Genomic DNA, 15,551 nt, shown 5'->3' with positions numbered 1-15,551 from the left:
AAATCCTTTTGTTTGTAGAAATTCAAAACACCATAAATTTGTAACGTGAAAGAAAAATAAAAATTTCGTCGTTCTGTGTTTCTAACACGTAGATAACATTAGCGGCATGTAATGAGATGCAGGGAAGCGAGGCGTCGACAACTTAGCGACGACGATGCTGTTAGGGACTGACTCAGGAGATGATAATGAGGATGTAAATTGGCGTGTGCGGCGAGGCCGGGGCGGGTGCGGGGCTCGGGGCGCGCTGCCCGGGCCGCCCAACCTGTGGCGTATCTCGTATCTGTTGCGCCGCCCGCCCGGCGCGGCCAGTCCGCCACCCGCCGCCGTCCGCGCCGCCCGCCGCACCATACCGCGCGACGCTCGCGGCCAACACTTTTCCGCTCGAAAGCACGTGTTAAAATAATTGCTTCCCGAAAAAAGTAATCGTCATGAGTCATGCCGATTAACAGCTGCAACCTTCCCAAACCCTTGTGAAACGTTCCGAAGAAACAAGATAAATTACAACCAAGTTTTATTAAAAGCTGTAAGGAGCACTTGTTTATAATCTACCTATAAGCATATGAGTAATGTAAACAGAGAGCGGATTGATTGTGTTCTTTAAAATGTGATTGGGTTAAACAATGTTTTGATTGCGTATCTGAATAGCAGCTCTTAAAAAAAATGTGTATTTTAGTTACCTAATTAGTTATCGGAAATTGAAGCCTTGTCTTAAGATTTAAATTTTGTCTTAAGTAGGTATGTAGGTATCTAAGAAACAATTAACCTATACAATATTAGGCAGCTATGGAAAGGCTAAATAAATTGTACATTTAATATCTCCCTATATAATTTCAGCTAATTAGAAAGAAGTTGTATATAATCATTTGAAAGATTTTCGCTAACAAATTACACATTCGTCTCTATCTGTCTTGAAAATCTCATTTAAACTTCAATCAGAATAATATTTGAGGATAATCTCCACAAATGACTGTACTGAATAATTGATAGGCACCTGCTACCAAACTTATTAGTGGGTTCGTGTTCGAATCCGCGTGTAATCCTTGAAGGAAATCTTGTCGCGCCGTCGTTAATCACTGTTGGATTTAGTTATCTTGTACAACTGCTGTCCTCGCAATATTTCTAAGGCGAGGTCTTGTGAGCCATTTACATTGGCACAATAGGTCCTTCCCGATCGGGGCCAGAGGCATTGTACACAGATGAGAGCCGTCGCCTCCCGCATTTCAGCATAGATTCAAAACTCTATTGTGACTATTTCAATGTGCTTACCTAGGTACTTGTTTACTCTACTATCTCTATTCGTTACCTAATATATTTCAAGCTAAAGTATACACAAACTGTTACTTGTCGTTATTTGTTTGGAAAAAAAGCGCTGTTGAGTGAAGAATTTATTTAAATTACTTAGCAGATTTAAAAATATAGATTTAAGCAAGTATTTTATCTGAATACAAAAGTAAAGAAACAGGGTTTATGTGAAAAGTTTTTGGGCATCGGCTGTGCTTAATCAAACGCCCAGTTGATCCGCCGAGCCGGTCATTAGGGCTTCCGACTTATCTCATAGATACCCATTATCTCCAGCTATCTAGATCGATAATGCCCCACTGTCGTTATGGTAGGTCTATCATTCGATATACTCTGCTGAACGCGTCAGTGGATTAATTAGTTGATTGATTTTTGGAAAATATTCTCTTTAATCGTGTGGTTTATTTTAGAGTCAGTTTTTTGGAGATATTTACTTTGATTTATTTTGTTTAAATGTGTGTTATGAAGTGTTGAGCTCGGTGACCGGAGACTGTGGTGTCCTGTGCAGTGTAGTGCAGGTGTGACCAGCGGGATGGCCGGCGGGCCCCGGCCGCGCTAGATCGATCCCGCGACAGCGCCACAGCGACGCGCCCAGCTCCGTAAGTGCATATGCAATCTACATCCGCACACGCCGCTGTTCAATTCAATCTAGACTATATTGCTCCTTATTAATATTCATAGGACGTCCCTCTATTCCTAGATGCTCTTTGAAATCGTTTTACTGAATGCTGAATCTCCATATCACAGTTTGCATGCCACAATAGATAGATTTAGGTGCTTTATTTTCCGGTATTTACGAAGATTTGCGTGCTGCTAATGCTGATACTTTTATGCTTACGTTAAAATGTGCATGTGTAGGTATAATAGTCTTATCTTTTACAATCATATTCGTAGATTTTTATTACCTACCTAGGTACTTTGTTATTATCTCGTAATTGTCAGGAATGCTTTATTATCTGTAAACATGTCTTTTATTTTTACTTATCTATAAAATATTTGGCAAATATTTTGCAGTTCATAATTATATTGTTTATCGAAACGTGACACGGACGTAGGTATTCTGTGACATTGGTTTAATAGGTACAACGTGTCTCGTTACGTGGACAAAAAATGAAGCAGGGTCATGATTGATTGATTGGTGATTAGTGTGATTACTGTGACAGTCACGTAATCTCTGTCCTAGATTGGAAGAAACGACAACTTGAAATGATCACGGAAAAATCCAGGGTTTTGTACCTATGGTGTTTCAAACTATAGGTAGGTTTAAAAATCATGTTCCAAGTATTAGCTGCCGGGTGCTCGCGAATACTGCTGACATGGGCATCGTGGAGGTGGCCATGTCTACGTTTCCATTTCCCGCAGCGAGCGGAACTCGACGATTTCTCTTTACCTAGCAGCTGAAGGAGTGGAGCACCCACTCGAACAATATTGCGAATAATGGGGTTTCGGCCTCGCTACAGCCGCCGAGTGTGGGACACACAGACTCGATTATAACTCCTCTTACAAAACCCTCTCAAGCACTGTGTCTGATACGATACTGTTCCAACGTAATATTTCGCAGAATGTCATGGCCGTTGACTACTTAGCATAGTAATCGACAGATACTAGGTTTATTCATTCGAAACCTAGAGGCGCCATGTGCCATTTTGGTATTAAGTATTTTAATGGTACGTAAAATGTTTCATGAATATCAGAAACCGTGGAAAACGGGCAAAGATAATTGTTTTTTGTTTTTATTCAATCAGCTGTGTACTCTCTGATTAATGAAGCATGTGGTAGTGAGGCGGTTGTACGGCACCGAAATACTTTCACCAAAATACCACAATCATAAACGCAGGGTCGTCTGCGGACGGCTAATATTTATTTACACTATACTTACTACGCGCTCTGTAGAAATATTTACGGTGAACTATGAAGAATATATCAAATTTTTCCAACAGTTTACCTTTCGTACCTATACACGATGTGGAACAATAGGGTTTTATACAACTGATGTGTATTGTATTGACAGCAAAGTGTTATTAAAATGAACTGAACTAGCAAAGACAAGATTATATCGAAAAAAAATAATGGTGTAGGTAATGGTTAACACACTCGTCCCGGCTTGACAAGAGCTACAGGTTCAAGTTCCGTCCGAGTCACATTTTTTCGATTTAATTTTCTCTTTGTGAGTACGTTCTTATTCTGTTCTATAATTAATAGACTGTTATTATCATTCCACTGCAGGACAAACGGCTTCCTTATCTTCACTGGTCTCTATTTTGGGGCCTTAGCTAAGTTGCAAACGATTACTTTCGTTTTTCGTAGACTTGCAACTTGGTTAAGGCCGCAGGGCTGTCGCTATTTCGCGGTTCGTCACAATGACGTTAACATTGAAAATCCAGTCTGAAAAGAAATAAACATTTTGATAAACCGAGTAACCGAGCCCTTCTTTTGATAAAATGTGCATTTTCGTATCATATCAATAACGTAGGTACTTGATTACAGGTTTAAGTACCGTAAGATCGATTAACGCGGAAATCGATTTTGTCAATATTTGGCAACACATTGATTAATGTAGTTAGAGATAAGATACACGTAGAATATTTACTTAGTAGGTATGAAGTGTGGTTTATTTCCAAGTATATGAATAGTTAGTCATAAAAAAAGCATTTCACACAAAATATTACTTGAAACGATACGGTGGCCGTGTCTAATCTGACTTTTTAAATACTAAGTTTTAGGAATTGTTATTTAGTGCTAGGTATTTAGTGATTAGTGAATACTAGATAGACTAATCACGATAAATCGATAGATAGGCTTGCAAATATTGTATATGTTCCTTCAAAGTGGTTTAGTTACATCAATGTTCGCATGTTGTAATTTGACGATTTGTAGCTCTGCTCTGTCTACGAGAGGATTGCCCTCGAGGTTAGCAACTATCTCCGAACCATGCATGTGAACTATCACTATCAGTAGCAGGCAAAGCTCTCCATTTTTTCAGCCTAATAGCGAATACCAGCCCCAGCATGCCAGCCACGCCTGCGGAGGCAATAGTGTAATGCACAAAAGTTATTATTATTAAACTTTATTATTTATTATTAATAATTTATGTATTTTAATTTACCGCTATCACGCCTTCACCTTCACTCTCTAATTACATAATGCATATGTATTATGTGACTGGAAGAAAACGGAAAGTAATTTCAGTCGGGCTGATTTGCATAACGTGTAGTACGTTTCCGCAATACCAAGACGGATAAACGTTTTACATTTTTATTTCCTTTATCATTTCTAGAAACGTCCGCATATGCATTCTGAAATACGTCTTCTCGTTTCCTATTCGATTGCCTTGTTCAATTCCTTCGTCTTCCATAGACTGGCTGAAAAATATTACATAGGTCTTTACCTATGAAATTGAAGTTTTCCTATAATATCAACTAGTAATTCCAAATTAAATTTGGTTTTTATAAAGTTGTTGGCTTGTTTTTCCGTCTTTTGTTTTTCTTGGTCGAAAATCGAAAAACGTTCTATTTTCAAATATACGAAGTCTCATAACTATGGGTGCGAGTAGAAAAGAAACTTCCCTTCACTCACCGTATTCGTTAGAAACTCGTCATATTTTTTTGCACCTCTTTCGATTAACGTAACGTAACGATTAACGATTTCGATTTCGATTAAGTATGTGGATAGATAACAACATCAATTTTATGGATAAAGAGTAAATATTATGCAAGCCTGTTGAGATTTCGTTGTGCTATGATATGATGATCTTTATTCTTCCTCGTTACTTACATTTGTCATTGCGTGCGCGCATACCTAGTAGGCAGTACTGACCTCTGTTAGTACCTACTTGTAATGTTAATACAATATTTATGTATTAACATAGTAATGTAGGTCTTTATGTGTTCACAATGTAAGTAACTTCAACGGGATGGCCAGAGGTAGTAAGTAAGTATACTAGTGCACTTAAGTATATTATCAGAACTTTTGTTTATTCCAGACCAGTTCTTTCTTTAAATGATTCAAGTATTTGACAAATATAGATCGTTTGGGTACTTCTAAAAATATAAATGTCAGCTCTATATTTAGATCAACCACTGAATAATGTTTAATACGCGAGGTATTTACAGTAACATGAATTTAATAAGATTTATGAGTTACAATCTTAAAAAGTAGGTCATTGCAGTATATTCTCAATCTGATTAGTTTCTTGTAATCATACTCTAATATTACCATATAATGTCGTTACCAGTAATAATATTAACTTACGGCTTATAGACCTTATAGTATAAGAATGCGTAGGATAGTTGGCTCTATATTTTTTACAATAGAATATAAAAACAAAACTCTTTATAAACAAACACACAAGGAAAACTACTGTAAGTACCTTGTAGCAGGTATAAGTAGGATACCAAAATAATCCTAAAAAAGGAAAAGGATATTGAGGACCCTGACAAGCAAAAGGATTAATACAACCTTTAACTTTATAAAACGGAGGTCACAGAATGTAATATGAATATAATCCTGCAAACCTAGCTCTGACCTAGAGAACAAAAGGGTAATTTATGAAGTCCTCAGGTATTTGTTACCACTGCAGGTTGCGCAACAAATCAAATTACCAACTTTTATACCAATGTATTTCTCTTATCAAGCCTTGATGTTTTATTTAACTTCGCTGTTCTATGAGAAAAGTTTCGAATGAATTGCCTATGATTTAAATGAATATTGGATTCGCTACAGTTTTAATTGTAAGAATAAGTTGAAATTGAGTCGTAGAAGTTGTAGGGAGGTAAGGACTGGGATTTTCTTGATTAAAACTGTTTCATTTGTGTAATTGCTAGCAGTTGCGATTCTGCTGTTTACTGAATACTCGTTCTCGCAGAACAATAGGTTTTAAAATTTATTGAGCGAAGTTAAGTAGACGGTGGCTTCAGCCAGACCGCTTCTAAGGAATTGACCTAGTTCCGCTGATGATGGGTGGTTTAAACTGTTTTGCTCTTTGTTCGTGGATACCTAACCCGTATATAGAGCGCACGAGCACATGCTCCGGACCGGATAAGATTGATCCGTAAACACTCGCGTTCAGTTTTAGATCATTTTTATTGCCCACCAAAAAGTAAGCTAATTAATGGCGCATGAGTCAACAGTGGCAGCATTGTTCCAGCGCTGGCAGAGAGCCCAGCACCGGCATCGACACATCGCCACCTAATTGATATAACACGAACGGAAAGTCCGACCAATATCTGAATCCATTCAGCAAGATCCGTTGTGAACATTGCACTTTCAAAGGAAATGACGGTTAATGTCGGGTAAATTTTCACAGACTATAAGGTTCTCGTTAATATGTGATGAAACTGTTTTAACCATGTGAGACGTCTTCCATATTCATGAACGACACAAACGATTTTAGAAACCGCGATAGTATATTTCTAACATAACTCTTCATTTGGGCAAGAGTTCAGCACAAAAAAACGTAGCTGTAACATGGCTGGATTTAGTGGTCTGGAACTGTTCTGGTTTTTAACGAGTATTCGCCTTTAGCGTATTGAATTTATCCGACCTGACAATTGCTGGAAAAGTTAGACTGTCCTGGTTTTGGATCAGAAATGTTAGGAACAATTTACCTACTTCAAAGTGATCTACATTACATAAAGGCGACCAATCGGTTTACACATTGCTTACATTAGTAGAAATAAATTATGAACGTTTATGAGATGGATGTTTTTATATTAGAATAAACTTCGTGATCGCATAGTCAAGGTTAGATGTAGCGTCTGGATGTAGGGCGGCGTGCGGCGCAGGCGCAGCCTGTGACGTCACTCATGACACAGATTGCCTCACTCCTCATACCCAGCTAATCACTGACACGATAATACGAGTATAATCACTTTAGAATACAGATTAGGTACACAGTGACTCATACCTTAAGCTTATCGAACGCGAATTATGAAAAATACCCAAAGTTTTAGCTCATATATCACACAATATTGGTTTTGAAAGTTGGTTAATATTGTTACATGACTTTTACAGTTCAATAAAGCTCTACCAACAAGTGTTGCGTTTCGCGAAATTGCTCTGGAAGTGAGCCAGGTTGCAGCGACACTTTCGTTAGGAATTAGGTTCAATAAAATTTACGGCACATATATATAATCGGCCAATTTTACATTTTACAAGTTTATTCACCTTATATCTAAAACACGTTAAATAAAACATGTGTACAACATGCGGATATTAAGTAATATTTTTAATCGCCAGTGGTTGTCAAGTTCGATTGCTGATTAATATAACCTGGTTCACAACGCGTGATGTATATTTACAGGCGAAGTTATGGCGAAATCGAATGATTTCCGATCCTAATAAATTTGTTAGTAGGAAACCGTAATAATGTCTATTGCGTTTGTTTTAAACAGATGTTACTCGTTCAAGAATTTTAAAAATATCCTGTGTACTTTTAGAAAATAAGCAAATGTGTATAAATCTTTGTCTAGAACTACAAAGGTTCTTTTATCTTTAGCTCTTTGTCGCATTAAGAAATAATTATTTATTTTATTTATTTATTTAAAATAAGTATATACCTACCTACTTAATTAAGTAGCTATTTCTTTTCTCACACTCTAGTCTACATGATTAACCCGACTAACCAACCCTTTGCTATATATAAAAAGACACATGTTTAAGTCACATTCATAATATAAAAAAATAAGTGGTATTAGTTATAGCATGCACATATATTACTTATACTTACAATAATAAATATAAATCAATGTTAAATATAGAAAATCTGATGTTGCTGTTTGCTTTCGCAAATCCTTCTAAACATAATGAATTATATTAAATTGGGGCAGTTTTCAGAAGATACCTACTGAATAAAATTACCTCTTTTTGGCAACGTTCATTTCTCGTCTTAATCTACTTATCTCGTCATTCGCTCAGGTCCTTCCCTTTTCCTTCCTGTTACGTCGAACAGTGATTAATCTTAACTGGTATTAAACTTGTCAACTAAAATACCTACAGCAAAGTATATAGAAAATAAATATCTGCCTTTAACGTCGATTCAGCAAATAAATACGTCTCAAAGGAATTAGGAGTTAAATCATGATTCATGAGTTGTATACCTTAAACCTGAGTCAAATATAGGTGCCTATACCTATAGGCAGTCTTTTCAGACAGACATTACTGGAACATTTTACTAAGAGGAACTGAGCAAGTTATAAAAAATCAGCTTGCAACCACACTTGGTGTTAAAGTCTTCAGATGCTAGATGGTATGGTGTCAGGGTTACTATTGAGCCGCCATAGGCCCCTGACATGGCTCATGTAACGACTACTTACTTACATCAGTAAGTAGTAACCGGGACCAGCAGCTTAACGTGCCTTCCGAAACACGGATCGTCTTACTTTCGAACAATCAGATGATTAGCGCGTAATATCAGCATGCAATGTCGTAACCAAACTAGGGACCATAAAGTAATTTTTATGATATGTCCCCACCGGGAATCGGACCCAGGACCTCCGGATCGTGAGCACAACGCTTAACCGCTGGAGCACGGAGGCCGTAAGGCGATTCTCAAACTATGAGAGTTTTATAGTGGTACTCCGCGCGGCGATGCGATGTGCCGCCGCGTCAGTGCTCAGTGTCGTGTGAGATTCGCCTAAACCTTATGTGCAATAAGTTGGTAACCTATGTTCATATAGTCAACCCAGCATGTTGAAGAGGAAACCGACTTTCACGACAAGCAGGATAAGCAGCTGAATGTTGTCTGTAATAAGTTAAGTCGAACATCACCAAATTCACATAATCTGAGTACCTAACTATCCTGAAAGCTAAATCAGTCGATATCTAGGTACATAGGTGTCCTTGTCCGTGTAATGAGCCATGGTATGATGCCGTTATCTCCCCGAACCACTCGTTTGCTCACCATGATAAAAGATTTACGCTAAAATAAATCCATCTTTTTTCTGTTTATTATTCGGAGATATCTTCCATTTTGCGCTTGTAATAAGTTAACGTCCACTTTATAATGACCTCTTATAATTATAACACAAGTGCTTATACGTATTGTTTAAGTACTTATAGTTTTAGTTAAGGATAGTCATTATTTGACACAAACATATTTATGGTTCCGCCATCATTCTTTCAATACCGTTTTTTAATTATTTATTTGTACACAATAAAACATACACAAGGAACATACAAAGAAAACAGACGTAACAGGTAAGCTTATCTCTAAACAAAGAGATTTCATGACTTTTTATGAAAGCTGGTGAAGATTGGTAACCATACCTACTATGGTTGATTAGGTACTAGTAGCAAAAATATGAATAGAGTAATGACATTTAGTCATATATACTTATATGGTTAAAAATATCAAAATTAACATGAAGTTTCGACATAAACATGGGCTTATAAAAGGGGTTTTTGAACAGGTGAATAATTTTCTACGTTTTATATTCTGCTCACTACCAAAGCTGAATATAGGTGCTTGGAAATTCTGTTTTGAATGTAAAGCTTTCACACCAGCTGCGTTCTCTGTTGCTCTTGCTTTTATTACTTACATACATGATAAACCACGCCCATAACTTTTAGGTGAACAAAGACATAAATTAGGTACAAATATTATAGAATGATGTATAAATAAGACACATAGAAGTATAATCAACCCATAGTAACAACAATTCTTGTATTCTATCCTCCCTCCCGCCTCGTCGTACCTCGTTATAGATTGATTCGCACAACAGCAGTGATAGGTCTTTTTCGCATTATGCTGTAAGCGGTATAAAGGGCCCATATCTCATTAAGATACCGAGTGCCTTGCGGCACCACAGTCGCGCCACCGAAAAATGTAGCATTGAGGGACTTTCCAGGCTACATTCACCAAAAACAATACAGGATGTTAGTGACATCGTAACGAAAACTTTGAGCGATGATTCAGACCATGATTCTGAGTTAATATCAAGTGGAATTTTTCATCGCAAAATTCATGTTCTTTTTTTAGTTTTTTAAAATTATTCTCAATCCTATACTTTTGCGATCGAAAATTCGACTTGATATTAACTCAGAATAATCAGCTGAATAACCCCCATCCATCCATAGGGAAAGGCCCGTGCCCCAGCAGTGGGGACGTTAAAGGGCTGGTGATGTAAATCAGCTGAATCATCCTTCTCAGTAATACTGGGCCTCGTAGTAATGCTGAGCGGCATGGTTCAGACCATGATTCTGAGTTGATATCTCAGTGGAATTATGGAATTTCCTGTCGGAACCATCATGATTTTTTTTGTGTTTTTTTAAATTATTTTCTGTTCCGTACTTTTGCGACGGAAAATTCCACTTGATATCATCTCAGAATCATGGCCTGAATCATCTCTCAAAGTTTTCGATACGATGTCACTAAAACCCTGTATATTGTTTTGATGGCGTTGTACAGCTTCAACGCGATAATTACATATCTACTCGGTTATATAATAATTCTAAAATACAATGTAATGACAGAAGTTATATACTTACAGATAAAAAAATGTTACTTGATATTTGGATCACATTATGTATAGAACTACGTTGCTACCTATATTGCTTCTCTTTATCTTTATTTTGAATGTGCTTGGGTGTAATAAAAAGGGTCATTATTTATACCCAATTGCTTAATGTCTGTTATCCATGAAATTAGAAATTTAAACAAAGGAAAATCTGTACAGCGCCATTCATATTGTTTTTAAGGAACGAAGCCTGGAAAGTCCTTCACTGACAACACTTCTTCAATACTCCCGGTCAGCCAGCTGGATTAAGTATGTTACCTAAAACTTTTCTAGCCCTTTCCTAACCTATAATATTAATGATAAAACTTAACTAAACAAATCGTTTGACATTTACTCAGACGGGTGTCACCTTAGGGTCTTGCTAAGTTTATGGTAAGCTGTGCAAACCGCACCTCCTTTTGAGTAAGGCGAGATAAGAAATTTAAGCCGTCCCTCCGCACTGACCCTCTGAGGTTGGAGGTGACTTCGCCGCATATTTAATCTGACAATATGTTTGAGAGTGTTGACCTATTCCTGGTATTAAATCTGAGCAACTCGTGTCAGGGTTTCTTCTAGCCGTACTTACATGTAGGAAAGTGAGAATGCTATGTAAGGATAATGATGGGAATTTAATTGTTTATGGTATGAAAGGAGGATGGTTAATGAATAGGACGTAAGGCAGTTTTAAAAAGTAGGTAAGAGATGGGAGTCTTTGGTGCGATGTCGGTCGGGTGAGAGGATTTTAGTTTTAATATAAGGTGTGTGTGTATAAAAAAGGAGTGAAGACATTTCAAAATATCCGAGTTATATCATTATCCCACATAATACACACATATGTACCTATAAGACCACGCTTATTGCCCGTTGGGCTAGGCAGAGATCATGGAATTCCACTTACTACAATCCTGACACATTACATTCGCTTCTTCCACCACAGTTGTACCGCCCACCTAATATTAATATTGCAAGTGGAAAACAGTTATCCTTAAGTACGTATATTTGCTTTACCATTTAGGCGCATTGGTGTCCACAAGGCGCTTTTGAGTGTTTAGGTACAGAGTAAAATATTATTATAAGTATAGACAAGGTAAGTCAAATACACGATTTTCAATAAAACGTAGATATTAACGATATCTTAGGTACCTAATCAGTATTTTGCCACGTTAAAGTAAATGTTAGTATTTAAAAAAAGCTAAGCTAGTGTTGTGCCATTCATTACCATACATAAACAGCCTATATACGTCCCACTGTTAGGCACAGGCCTCCCCTCAATCAACTGGAGGGGTTATGGAGCATACTCCACCACGCTGCTCCAATGCGGGTTGGTGCAGGTGTTTTTACGGCTAATAGCCGGGACCAACGGCTTAACGTGCCCTCCGAAGCACGGAATCATCTTACTTTTTCGGACAATCAGGTGATTCAAGCCTGAAAAGTCTTTACCAAACAAAGGACAGTCTCACAAAGTGATTTCGACAATGTCCCCATCGGGAATCGAACCCGGACCTCCAGATCGTGAGCCTAACGCTCTAACCACTAGACCACGGAGGCTGTTAAATGTTCATTAGCATAATGATGTATCAATCGAGATTAGGCCGATCGATTATTTTTTATATAACAGTAGTTATATGTATACTTATTTTATGTAGGTAGTTATTTTAATTATTTATTTTGTTAGAATGCACTAACCCGCTATTATTATACTTGTACAAAATTTTCCTGTACCCAAAGGTTGCATGGAAGAAATTGCTGCATGAGCAATAAGGCCGCCTGTTGTGCTTTTCTGTATATGCTGTCCTTCTATCTGTATTTTGTGTTCATTGTGCTCAATTAAGTATTTTATCTATTTATCTATCTATCTACATAGGTATACCAAACCAAATGATTGGGCAGACAAAGGTCTTGGGAGATGTTTATGCCTGCCACGTCTATTCATTACTTATCTGTACATTGGCACTATTTCCATCGCTCTGAACCCTAACACACTAATGGAATTGACGTTAGCCCTCCCTCCCAAATACGTCTTTACAAAACTAAAGCAGAAAACTAGAGAAACTAGACCAAAGCTTATGCTTGCTACAGAAACATTAAACCTTTAAGCTTGTCCAAATAAGGCTTTAGAAAATTATGTTTCCAGAGATTGTTCGAACACGAAAGTTTGAAAATAATGTGAGGAAAAACTATTTTCATTAAACTTTATAGATATTTAAACTGATATCAAGTTTGCATTAACCCATTAGTTCGGGTAGTGAAGAGATGGGATATACCTAGTATGTATACATAACACTTTATATGGGTATTACTATTTTGTTATATTTTAGTGGAGTCAATAAATCCAGAGTTTCCTAACTAACTTCTCATTTGCTAGGGAGTGGTCTGATTTTAATGGTTTTCCTTTTCTGGGGTAGCTTTTTATATTATTTAAATTCGTATTATTTCTTTTTCTTTTCTTTAATATTATTTAAATAATATTCAGAAACATCTTGAGTGAACATTTAGTTTGATTTATTTGCGCCAAAAATAAAGATCTTTAACGTCGTGAGCAAACCCTCATGCTCGAGAAATGCGTTTCAGAGGTATGTTGACCTAACCTGTATTGGGCTGGCTTTTCCTTCGCGGTTTGGAAGGCAGTCTCTTCTGTAAAAATCTGGACCTGTTAAATCTTCAGATTAGGCAAGCGGACCTTGTGAAAAACGGGATAGGGAGATGATGATGACTGAACATATCTAACATAAGGTACGGTAACCACAAGACCAGCGTTATTGCACCACCGAGATTCTAATGATCAGAGTACCGTAGCACAATTAAATCTTGACCTAAATCCGTATAAAAACGTATACGCAATTAAACAATGCTAGGAGACAAAAAGATACTGTTTTTTATTTATGATAAAACTTTTTTAAAACTGTTTTTATGATATGTATTTTTTTATATCTAAGTATATACTTTTATTATAACTTTTATTTCTAATCCATTTAATGGAAGACATACTTAAAAACATAAAAAGACAGGTATACAAAGTGGGACCCGGTTTTCCTGCTCCTAACCAAATGAAAGTAGTACCTAAGTCCCTATTATTAATGTTAAAGAAAACATTTTCTGCTTATAATATGATCCCTATCAAACATAAAATAAAAAAAAACATACTTATTAATTTTAATTAACATTTTGTCTAATAAAAAAAGTTTCACTGAGAAGATTTCTATTAAGAAGTTACATAAACTAATATTTCTCACCGGGGTGAACAGAGACTACAGTATTGCATTTTCTTTGATCCTGACACACTTCTCTTGCGTCTTCTCTCTTCTTCTCTTATTTTTTCTCCTCTTCTCTTGGAGAAAACATAAAATTGTTTAAATTACATAGCATAAATAAATACTTCATATCAATAATATTATGAGCTTTATAGAAAGTGGTTTTAGTAATAGAATATTTTATTGAATAATTATGGAAGAAACCAGGTCATTGTTCTCATATTTTGTGGAAACTTTAATTCTATTTGTGGAAGAGAACGTAGAATTTACAAATTTTCCAGTTAAATTCCGACAGCTATAACGATAGTTTCACAAAAGTTGCTTAGTTGCCTGTTAAAAAGCTGTTTATGCTCGCACACGACTTATTTAATTTTTTCATTTTAGTTTTACAAGTATTCACATTTGACATAATATTTCCATCCCTCACGCCAAATACTCATGGAAGTTGAATTTCTTGTGATGAAAATATTTTTCATTGCAGAGGAAACTCACCAAAAATGTCTATACTTACAAAAATTCCATCTGCTGAAAATGTAAGCCGTACTTATAATATGCATCCGATAATTTCCGGGTCTTCCAATAATCGTCTTTGATGTAAGTACATCGCTTCTTTGTGGGTTTGCCAATGCAATGCCTGCGACTATTCCCCAATCTGACCTTCACAACTAAAATAGCCCAGCATATTGGTAAATGCCTACATTTGCACGTCCTTTCACGTGCGCTAATTGTAAACTTGCTTTAATTAAAATTCTGTGAATCATTATTTCTAGAACGATTTCCAGTTCTTCCGTAGCCTTGACTATTTTTTTTTATTTAGAAGTTCCTTCTTAATTTCAACAGCGAAAAAGTATTTATAATGAGTACGGAAGACATGAGTAAAATATTTGGAGGCATTAACTTAGCATTTCACTAAAAAAATATCTTGGATTTTTTCCTTCTTACTTATAATTTGGCTGCAAGCAAAAAGTTTCTAAGTAATCCAATTTAAAATTTCCAATCAAAAGGGGTTCGATGTACTTCTTAAATAACTGGCTATTATTTTACGAAAAATATATTCTTGGAACGCCTTTTACTGAATAAAAGAAAAATAAATTTAAAAATAAATTGCAAATGGCTCGAAGAAACGTTTTTTTATAAAAAGAACTGCCAGCCATTAAGTACATTTGAACAAAATAAAAAATAATTTATTTTTAATGTCAGTATATTTTTATTTCTGTTTGGTACTTACGTACCTACATGCCTTTTAGGTTCAAATGTGATTATTCCAAAATGAGAAAGTTATATTAAGCACCTATATATGGTTTAAACTTTTTAGATGTTATAGAAAATGTAGCCTACAGACAGTTGTGTATAATTTTACTCAGAAGCCAAAATAATATTTTCAGTTCTGGCTCATATTTTTTAATAACATACTTACCTAGTTAATACATTTAGCAGCCGGCGAAATTCGTAATTTGAGTAAACGGTTAAGTGATGCTAAGGGACGTCTGGAAGTGGCGTTAGGTTA

The 15,551-nt window shown here is 36.3% G+C and overlaps 1 protein-coding gene across 15 annotated transcripts in view; it reads left to right on the top strand.

The window, feature by feature from the left end:
• The first annotated feature begins 324 nt into the window (after positions 1–324).
• LOC126367522 (potassium voltage-gated channel subfamily H member 8-like) overlaps positions 325–15,551 on the top strand; it is a 128,416-nt gene continuing 113,189 nt past the window's right edge. For 9 of the 15 annotated variants that reach the window (XM_050011084.1, XM_050011083.1, XM_050011082.1 and 6 more), the window contains exons 1-2: positions 325–523; positions 1,710–1,898. The gene's annotated coding sequence lies outside the window, so the exon portion shown is untranslated. Of the gene's footprint in view, positions 1,899–15,551 lie in introns of all 15 variants that reach the window. The other 6 variants (XM_050011073.1, XM_050011075.1, XM_050011072.1 and 3 more) reach the window with 6 other exon arrangements.

This window comes from Pectinophora gossypiella, chromosome 6, assembly GCF_024362695.1.
Source record: "Pectinophora gossypiella chromosome 6, ilPecGoss1.1, whole genome shotgun sequence".
NCBI lineage: Eukaryota > Metazoa > Arthropoda > Insecta > Lepidoptera > Gelechiidae > Pectinophora > Pectinophora gossypiella.
This window is presented reverse-complemented; position numbering and strand designations above follow the sequence as displayed.